Source organism: Ursus maritimus, assembly GCF_017311325.1.
Source record: "Ursus maritimus isolate PB19 chromosome X unlocalized genomic scaffold, ASM1731132v1 scaffold_X1, whole genome shotgun sequence".
Classification (NCBI taxonomy): Eukaryota; Metazoa; Chordata; class Mammalia; order Carnivora; family Ursidae; genus Ursus; species Ursus maritimus.
This window is the reverse complement of record NW_024423319.1, coordinates 98,839,957-98,850,107: the sequence shown is the minus strand read 5'-3', so window position 1 is coordinate 98,850,107 and position 10,151 is coordinate 98,839,957. Positions and strand designations below refer to the sequence as shown.

At 39.1% G+C, this 10,151-nt stretch overlaps 1 pseudogene; it reads right to left on the bottom strand.

Annotated features, from left to right (window-relative positions):
- Positions 1-3,831: 3,831 nt before the first annotated feature.
- LOC121103410 lies at positions 3,832-5,971 on the bottom strand (annotated as a pseudogene).
- Positions 5,972-10,151: the final 4,180 nt, after the last annotated feature.

Genomic DNA, 10,151 nt, shown 5'->3' with positions numbered 1-10,151 from the left:
TTTTTTATTTTATCTTTAAATTTTATTTATTGGAGAGAAAAAGAGGGAGGGTGGGAGCCTTCAGGGGGAGGGGCAGACGGACAGCAACCTGAAGCTTCTCCCGATGCAGCGGGGAGCCCGATGTGGGGCTCGATCCCACAACCTAGGAGATCACAACGTGAGCCGAGACCAAGAGTCAGTCACCCAACCGAATGAGCCACCCAGGTGCCCCAATTATTAGCTTTTAAGTCAGCTCTACAACCAACATGGGGCTCAAACTCATGACCCCAAGATCAGGAGCCACATCCTCCACTGAATGAACCAACCAGGTGCCCCAAAGAAGTAGGATATTAAAAAATAAAGCAAAATGACCTTATAGAGTAGTATATGAAAAAAGAAATGGGAAAGCTTTGATTCTGATTAGAAATACTTTGTTCATTTAGGGATACTGAATTGGTGGTAGGAAAAAATGGTATCTAGGTTAGAAAAATCAAAGGTTTCCTTTGTAAAGTGACTTTAAAAATATCTCAAGAACATTCTGGAAAAGGCAAAACTACAGAGACAGTAAAAAGATCAGTGGTTGCCAGGGGTTTGTGGGGGGGGGGCGGTTTCACAGATGAAGCATAGGCAATTTTAAGGGTAGTGAAATTATTCTGTATAATACTCTAATAGTAGATATATGACATCATGCACTTATCAAAACCCATAGAACTTTATAACACAAAGAGTGAACCCTTTTTCTTTTTGACAAGGGGAGGAGAGAGGGAGAGGGAGAGAGAGGATCTTAAGAAAGCTCCACGCCCAGCCTGGAGCCTGACGCAGGGCTCAATCTCATGACCCTGAGATCATGACCTGAGCCAAAATCAAGAGTTAACTGACTGAGCCACCCAGGTGCCCCAAGAGTGAACCTTGAAGTATGCAAATTTAAGATCATTTAGTAGGTCAGGGGATCCCAGGAAGGAGCAGACACCATATGATATAATCTAACTGTATTACAAATGTATGAAACAATGTCATTCCAGAGGGTGGGGGGAAAAGGTGCTGACCTACATAACTTTGAAAATAAGTGGCATCTGTAAGGCTAAAGTAAAGGTAAAAGAAAATGAACATAAGCACTGTATTCTAGTTGATAAAGTCATTTCTCATGGGGGTAGAAGTTAACAAAACGGACATACATCTATATATTATATGTATACCAGGAGTGAACAATTAAGTACATGGATGGTGAATGGTGAGAGCTAGGTTTCTCACTGTTGGGAGAGGTTACAGAAAAGCAAGGGGAGAAGGCTAGAATGACCCATGTGGTAATGCATTAGGTTGGAGACATCAGTAAAAACTCATGTTTAGCTTAATATTGATATAAATATATAAAAACAGATACAGAGAAACATTTATAGACATGTGTAAATATACAGATAGCGTGTACATGGGATTTCAGCTAACAGAGCCTAGAAACACCACCACCCCAAAGTAGCAATGAGCCTATCTAGTACTCAGATCTTGATTTCTAATAGCATTAGCATTCTCTAATAAAAGGAACTAGGGGTTTGTGGAGAAATGGCTGATTATAGAACTAAAACAGGGCATACACAGTTAAGTCTGGAGTATCTTACGATGCTCGAAATTGAGGAAGTGCTCAAAAGGAAACCCACCCCCATGACGATGGGTCAACCAAAAGAGTTCATCAATGGCCAAGGCTAGAAAAATTTAAGCAACAAAATAAATATAGTAGTAACAGATTATGACCCAAAGTATAAAATAATTATCCATGAACCCATAATGATACAAAGAAATGACTAAATAAATAAGCAAATGGGGGAGAAGAGACAAACTCCCATTCAAAAAAATTCCAATGATTTATGTTGAACACCCTAAAGGAGATGGAGCATAATTTCCCTTAAAGTGGTGACCACACAGTGCCTTCATTCCAAACAACACAGTACAAAAGAGAATTAAAAAAAAGAAAAGTAACATTAGAATGGAGAATGGAGAAAGCGGACATAAACCTTCTCAGCGAAGTAACCAAAGCCAACATAAACGGTGATAAATCATGGTGACAGTAGGTACTCCTGACGTGATGTGACAAAAATACAGGAATCGCACTTTACCTCTGTGGTCTTCCTCCCCAAAACCCAGAACACCAGTCTAACAATGAGAAAAACATCAGACAAATCCTGACTGAGGGACATTCTACAAAATACCTGATCAGTTCTCCTCACAACTGACAAGGTCATCAAACCAATGAAAGTCTGAGAAATTGTCACAGCAAGAGCAGCCTAAGGAAACATGACAACTAAACGTCATCCCGGTGGGATCCTGAAACAGAAAAAATACAGTAGTTAAAAAGTAAGGAAATATGAGTGAACTTCGGGCTTTAGTTAATAACAGGGTTTCAATACTGGTTCATTAACTCTAACAAATGTACCACGCCAAGGTCATCTATTAATAATAGAAGAAACTGGGTGCTTGCCATATAGGAACTCTCTGTATTATCCTCTCAATTTTTCTGTAAAATTAAAACTGTAAAAAACAATCTATTTAATTTAAAAAAATTTACCTCCAGATGATTTATGATCTCTGGCACAGGAGTCTTATTCACATCTCCAGCTCTAAAAGCACCTTCTTTTCAGTAGTCTAGAAATGTGACAAAATGAGGAGTTAGTTATCCTTTTGCTAACTTCCTAACTCAGTATGGAAACATGACAAAACTCAGACTTCTAGTGCTTTTAAGTAACAGCACACAGGATGCTAGACCACACTTTTAGGGCAGGTGGTTCTTTCCCAAGTACCATCACAAGCTGAATCATCATCTTTCAGGTCATAGATATTTTCTACAGTAATTAAATTCTACATTATCCCAAGAAGAGAGCAGCAGTCCAGAAAAATAAAAAAATAACCCACCATTTTTCTTAAGGCTTTGGTAGCACACTGGTTGTGATGTAGCATCCTGAGCCCCGCATCTATTTATAGAAGGATGAAGCCCAGGCCCCACAAGCATGTAGGAAACGTTAAATTGTATGGCCAAAATAATAAGCATCTTTTTAAAAAATGCTGACTATAATATAACCCATTTCTGTTCCATGAAGAGCAATTTATATAAAGAACAGTAACCTCACTGGCTTAATTTGACAGATGAGCATTCTCTCTCCCCATCATTCAGAAATTCCGACAGTCCCCTCTTACACACAGTTTCGCCTCCTGCAGTTTCAGTTACCCATGGTCAACTGTAGTCCAGAAGCAGAAGAGCCACCTTCCAACACATCATCAGGTCAATAGTAGCCTAACACTGTGTCACAATGCCTCTGCCATTTATCTCCCTGTAGATCTTGTAGGCATGTTATCATCTCACATTACCATAAGAAGGGTGGGTACAGTAAAATAAGCTATTTTAAGAGACCACATTCATATAACTTTCATTACAGTACACTGTCATAAATGTTCTATTTTATTATTATTAATCTCTTCCTGTCCCTACTTTACAAACTTATCACAGGTTTCTATATACAGAAAAAAACATAGTATATATAGGGTTTGGTACTATCTGCAGTTTGGGGGATCCACTGGGTATCTTCGAACATATTCCCTGTGGATAAAGGGGGGACTACCATATCTTCACTTCAGTAAGCCTAATAATCCAATGTTAACTTTATCATCTGGGGGCAAAGAATGCCTTGTATCAGAGGGACCACAGACACAAGACTCTAATCTCCTGAATGAACCTCATTTTATAACCACAGGAGAGTTAACATACCCTATTTATACTGTATATTTTCAGCACTTTACCATATTTTTTCTTATTTTTTAATTTCTCAAGTACCCAAAAAATGAGCAAAAGTCCTGGGCACCTACACAAATGCTGTCTTCTACCATGTGTAATAGCTTTTTCAAATCTCTGATATGACAATGCAAAATCCACCCCACATTCATGTTAACTTTCTCCAGTGACCTAAATCACCACAGCTTTCTCCCCTTCCTAAACACCCAAAATGTCATGCGTTTATTACCACTATGAGCACCTGAAATAACGTTTTTTAACTTTTTATTCTCCTCTAGGTATTATCACTGTAAATCTTGAGAAAACCAACAGTGCCTTGTGCACACTAAATACTTAGTATAAATGACAAAATATAGGATTTTACATTAATTGGAAATCAAGGTGTTTCAAGGTCTTTTTTTTTTCTTTCCCTAAACAAAAGGGTCTTTATTTGTAAAAAGCCAGAGGGGCTCCTCAGGCGACAGGACAGGCAGGCCGGCTTCTCAGGAGTCAGGGACATGTGGAGAGATGTGCTTGAGTAGGGGGAGGGGCTGCCCTCTGAATCACCCTGGGCTGCCTTGGGGACAGGCAGCACTAGCTCAAAGACAAGGTAAACTTCAAAGGCCTCAACCTCCAGCAATTCTGGAACAGGATCCTCCTTGGACAGCACTGGGGTTCATCAGTGCTGCCTGCAGTAATGCTCCCAGGATTGCTCTCTTTAGCCCAGCCATGGGGGCCAAGCATCTTCTGGGACCCCTTCTGGTGGTCTGGCAGGTGACAAAAGGCAGGTGGGCTGGCAAATGCCCCCAGGGCTGAGCTCGGTGCCCTTTTGCAGGAAACCTTCTGAATGGAAACTGACTATGGTTCTCATGGAGATCCAGCAGGATGAGAAGGCCACCGCACGCCTGGGGACTGGTGCCCCTACCCTGCCACTGTAGGCCTAAGGCTTTCTCTGCGCCCCCACCTGCCCTCTGTCGTTCTTTCTCCTGGGGGTCCACCACTAGCACTCACTTGAAGATATGAAGGGAAGTGTCACCCACAATCACCCAGCACTTCTCCCCATCTCCAGACCTTCTCGATGGTTGCATCACTTTCTTGATGTCATCCCTACTCAGTCCACATGGTCCAGCCGGCCATGCTGGCAAGCCCAAGGTCGAAAGCTGCGGCTGGGCTGCCTCCCAACCAGCGGCCTCAGGCTCGGCACTGGACCTGGGTGCCGCTCTCTTGGCCTGACAGCCCTCCCTCCAAGGTCTTTATTAGGCCAATTCTTAAATGGCATTATTTAAAAAGAAAGACAGGACAACTGACTGGTAACACATTCTAGAAGCAGATCATTTCCACATTTTATTAAAGATTACTTAGAACGGTGTTTTTCAAATGCTAAGTTGTGGCCTATTAGTGAATTGTGTAATAAATTTATTGGATGGTGACAAGTATTTAAGAAAAAAAAAAGAAACGTCATAGAAAGTATCAGAGTGCTTTATACATAGTAATGGTAAACAGTGATTCAAAAAACTTGTTTGAGGTGTGGATATGTATTAAATCATGATTAAAATATGGGGGTTTTTTTGTTTTTTTACTGTGGGTTGCTATGGGAAATACTGACTTAGAATATGGTGAGGTTATGTAAGAAAGAATATTTACTACCTTTCCATTTTACTTTTATCGGAATAGATGGCAGTTTTCTAATTAACCAAATGGAGTTATTTGAGAAACATCTGGATATAAAAGCTGACACAACTCTTTATGTTATGAATTTTGTGTGACTGTCTTTCTCAAACGCAGGCTCGATGTGTTGTGTGTGGCTCCCTTACGTACTACCGGAGGTTCCTGCCTTCTAAAACGATTGTTGTTTTTTTTTAAGTAATCAGTTTCCTAAACTCAGAAATTCAAGATCACAAACCGTGGGAATTTCCTACTAGAAAGGTATGATGAACAAAAATATCATTTATAATCATTTATTTAACAATGACAAACCTAACAATCCTCCCAAATCCACTGTTTATTCATTTAACAAAATTTGAGCACGCAGCTTAGAGGTACAGAAGACCCATGCCCTCAAAGAAACACACTGACAGTTACAGTAGAGTGGGGTTAAGTCCTAAAATCAGTTGTCAGATGCAGAAACAATTACAGTAAGCCAAGGAAAAAGAGCACGAAGGAAAGCTTCATCAAAGAGATGACTTTTTTTTTTGTTTTTTTTTTTTTAAAGATTTTATTTATTTATTTGACAGAGATAGAGACAGCCAGCGAGAGAGGGAACACAAGCAGGGGGAGTGGGAGAGGAAGAAGCAGGCTCATAGCGGAGGAGCCTGACGTGGGGCTCGATCCCATAACGCCGGGATCACGCCCTGAGCCGAAGGCAGACGCTTAACGACTGCGCCACCCAGGCGCCCCCAAAGAGATGACATTTAAGCTAGGTTGCGAAGAACAGGATTTTTTGAAATTAAAACAAAATAAAGTTGGAAGGAACTCTACACATCATGTAACCAAGTGGCTCCCAACTAGGGATGATTTTACCCAAAAAGGCACATTTAGAAATGTCTGGAGACAATTTCAGTTGTCATACTGGAGAGGGATGCTACTGGCATTTGGTAGGCTGAGGCCAAGGACACTGCTCAACATCCTAAAGGCACAGGACATCCCCTGACAACATAGAATTATCTGGCCCCAAATGTCATTAGTGCCAAGGTTGAGAAACCCTGAATCCAATCTCAGTACAATCCCCTTGTTTTACAAAAGAAGGTAACCGAAGGCCATAGGGATTTTAAAAACTTGCTAAAAAAAGCTAAGTTTATTAAAACAGGCCTCATAACATCTTGTTCAGTGTTTAATTCACAACACACACCTACACATGTTATTATAGTAGGAAACCGATGTTTCAAAAGAGTGGGAACATTTGTATAAGGTGGAAAAACAAACTAGATAGAAATCAAAGGTGATAGTATTATACAGTCTCTCTTGAAACAGATCTATCAATGGCTCAGAGCAAGAACGATGCTACAGTACCATTTAAAAAATTATACCCGTATTTGTTTATAATACTAGATTTATCATCTATGCAACTTGGTTATTGAACATGGACCTGTAAGAAAATTACAATAAAAACCAGGAAGTTGGAAGATCAGCATATGCACACACCACACTCAGTTACTCCTGAGGGCAGGTCTTTAAAGCTCTACCAGCTCCAGCCAAAACCAGGAACCTGGGTGGGATTTGCCCCTTTAATTCAAAATCAAATGCTAAGTTACCCTTCCACTGGCTGGTGAGGTTTCTTAAAAAAAAAAAAAAAGAAAAAAGAAATGTACAAAGACCTTCTTAGGCTCCTGAATAAGGGCCTGGACATCTGAAGTTAACTAGACATCTTTTATTTTTTCATCCTTGCTCTTCAATGCACACCAGGGATGGAAGTGAGGGGATAAGATAAACAAACATGTTAACGGCAACACAGATTAGAATTCAAAAAAGGTTTTTGCTCTAATAACTACAGAAATAAAGACATATATATATACACTCCTTACCTCCAATTTTTCAAATGATGAAGCTTCAACTAAGATACCTTGTCCAGTCTGACACACAGCAACTCACGGTGAAAAACTTGAGAAAAGGCTGCAGACACTACCCTAAAAAAATGAAAGACCAAGCAGGTAAGATTTCAATTATAAAAGGTGTAAAGAAAACAACATGAGCAAGTTATACAACAAATAAATACAAAGTCATGAAACAGAAAGCAGCTGTTTGTACACCTTTACTACCCGAAATTTCAGTGAATAAAGTTGACGTTCCATCAATACTAACACAAAGTTCACGTGACTGTATTAGTCACTTGGCTCCCCCTCCCACTAAGTCACTTCCAGTACCTAAGGGAGAGCTAGCAACAGCAGAGAGGGTTTGGGCAAAGCTTTTCTGAGGTTTCGCCTTCACAGAAAGCTAGCAAGAAGAACTTCAACTGCAGCCCTGGCAAACCATCCGGGGTCCCTGCAGCTCCCCATTTATACTAGCCATTAAAATTTAATGGGTTTCAGGCTCCTTAAGAGCCATAGGTCTTAAAATTTAAATGACTCCATACCAAGTCTAAGTTATTCTCTGGTAAAGTAAAGGAATTTTTTTAGATTTCCACACCCCAAATGAGAACCATACCCTCACTGCAAAGCCTAGGAGCAAAGAGGGTATATGGTTCTTTGTCACCTGATATACCTTCTCAATAGAATTACAGCTGCTCACTAAAGACTGGGAGACCGTCCCCATAACCCAACTCACAAAATCACTCATCTATCACTCAAAAATATGAAAAAAGAAAAATACTTGATCATAAGCCTCTGTGAAACAATAGTCTTACATAAAAAGGAAAACAGAAATAAGTACACACCCATCAATAATTACTTTAAATATAAATGGACTAAAGCTCCAATAAAAAGATATAGGGTAAGGGGTGGCTGGCTGCCTCAGTCAGTACAGCATGTAACTCTTGGTCTCAGAGTCATGAGTTCAAGCCTCATGTTGGGTGTGGGGCCTACTTAATTAAAAAAAAAGATACAGGGTCACTCTATGAATTAAAAAAACAGGATCCATCTATACGCGATCTACAAGAGACTCACTTTAGAACTAAAGACACGTGCAGACTGAAAAGCATTTATCATACAAATCAAGTGGGGGGGGGAGGAGCCAGGGTAGCAGGGCACCTGGGTGACTCAGTCGGTTAAGCATCTGACTTCTTGATCTCGGGCCATAGGTTCAGGCCCCAAAAAAAAAAAAAAAAAAAAAAGCTTACTGTGTACAAAAGGCAGGGTAGGAATATCTATATCAAACAAAATAGACTTTAAAACAAAGACCGTAACAAAAGACAAAGAAAGGCACTACATGATGATAAAGGAAACAATGCAATAAGAGAATATAACAATTGTACATATCTATGCACCCAACACCGGAGCACCAAAATACGTAAACCAGTTATTAACAGACAGAAAGGCAAAAACAAACAGTAATAAAATAATAGTAGCAGACTTTAACACCCCACTTACATGAACAAATAGATCATTCAGACAGAAAATGAAAAGGAAAGAATGGCTTTAAATGGCACATTAGACCAGATGGACCTAAAGATATACACAGAATATTCCATCCAAAAACAAGAGAATACACATTCTTTTCAAGTGCACATGGAACAGTCTCCAGAACAGATCATGTAAGGCCACAAAACAAGTTTCAATAATTTCAAGACTGAAAACACATCAACCATCTTTTCTGACCAAAAGAGTATGAAACTACAAATCAATTACAAGAAAAAGCTGGGAAAACACAAATACATGTAGGCTAAACAACATGCTACTAAAAATTGGGTGAACCAAGAAATCATATGGGAAATCAAAAAATACATGGAGACATATGAAAATGAAAATATGCTGGTCCAAAATCGTTGGGATGCAGCAAAAGCACTTCTAAGAGGGACGTTTATAGCAACACAGGCCTTCCTCAAGAAATGAGAAAAATGTCAGATAAATAACCTAACCTTACTCTTAAGGAAGCTAGAAAAAACAAGGCCCAAAACTAGTAGAAAGAAGGAAATAAAGACTACAGGAAAAATAAGTAACATAGAGACTAAAAATATAATAAAAAAAAGACCAATGAAACCAGGAACTGGTTCTTGAAAAAGATAAAATTGATGAATCTTTAGCCAGATTCCTCAAGAAAAAAAGAGCTGAAATAAATAAAATCAGATATGAAAGAGAAGTAACAATTGACACCACAAAAACACAAAGGATTGTAAGAGACTACTACCAAAAATTATGTACCATGAAAATGGACAACCTAGAAGAGACGGCTGAATTTCTAGAAACATACAATCTTCCAAAACTGAATCAGGAAGAAATAGAATATCTGAACAGAATGATTACTATAGTAGCAATAAAATTGAATCAGTAATCAAAAAACTTACAAAAAAACCAAAAGTCTAGGACCAGACAGTTTCACAGGTGAATTCTACCAAACATTTAAAGAGTTAATACCTGCGCAAAGTATTTCAAAAAACAGAAGGAAAACTTCCATAATCATTCTATGAGACTAGCATTGTCCTGATACCAAAACCAGACAAAGATAATACAATAAAAGAAGATTACAGAGTAATATCCCTGGTCAACATAGATGCAAAAATCTTCAACAAAATATGAGCAAACCAAAATCATTATTACATTAAAAGAATCATTCACTGTGATCAAACAGAATTTATTCCAGGGATGCAAAGGTGGTACAATATTCACAAATCAATGAGATACACCAAATAATCAAGAGAAAGGATAAAAACCTTATCATTATCTCAACAGACGCAGAAAAAGCACTTGACACAGTACAACATCCACTCACGATAAAAACTTCCAACAAAGTAGGATGAGAGAGAACCTCAGCAACACAATAAAAGCCA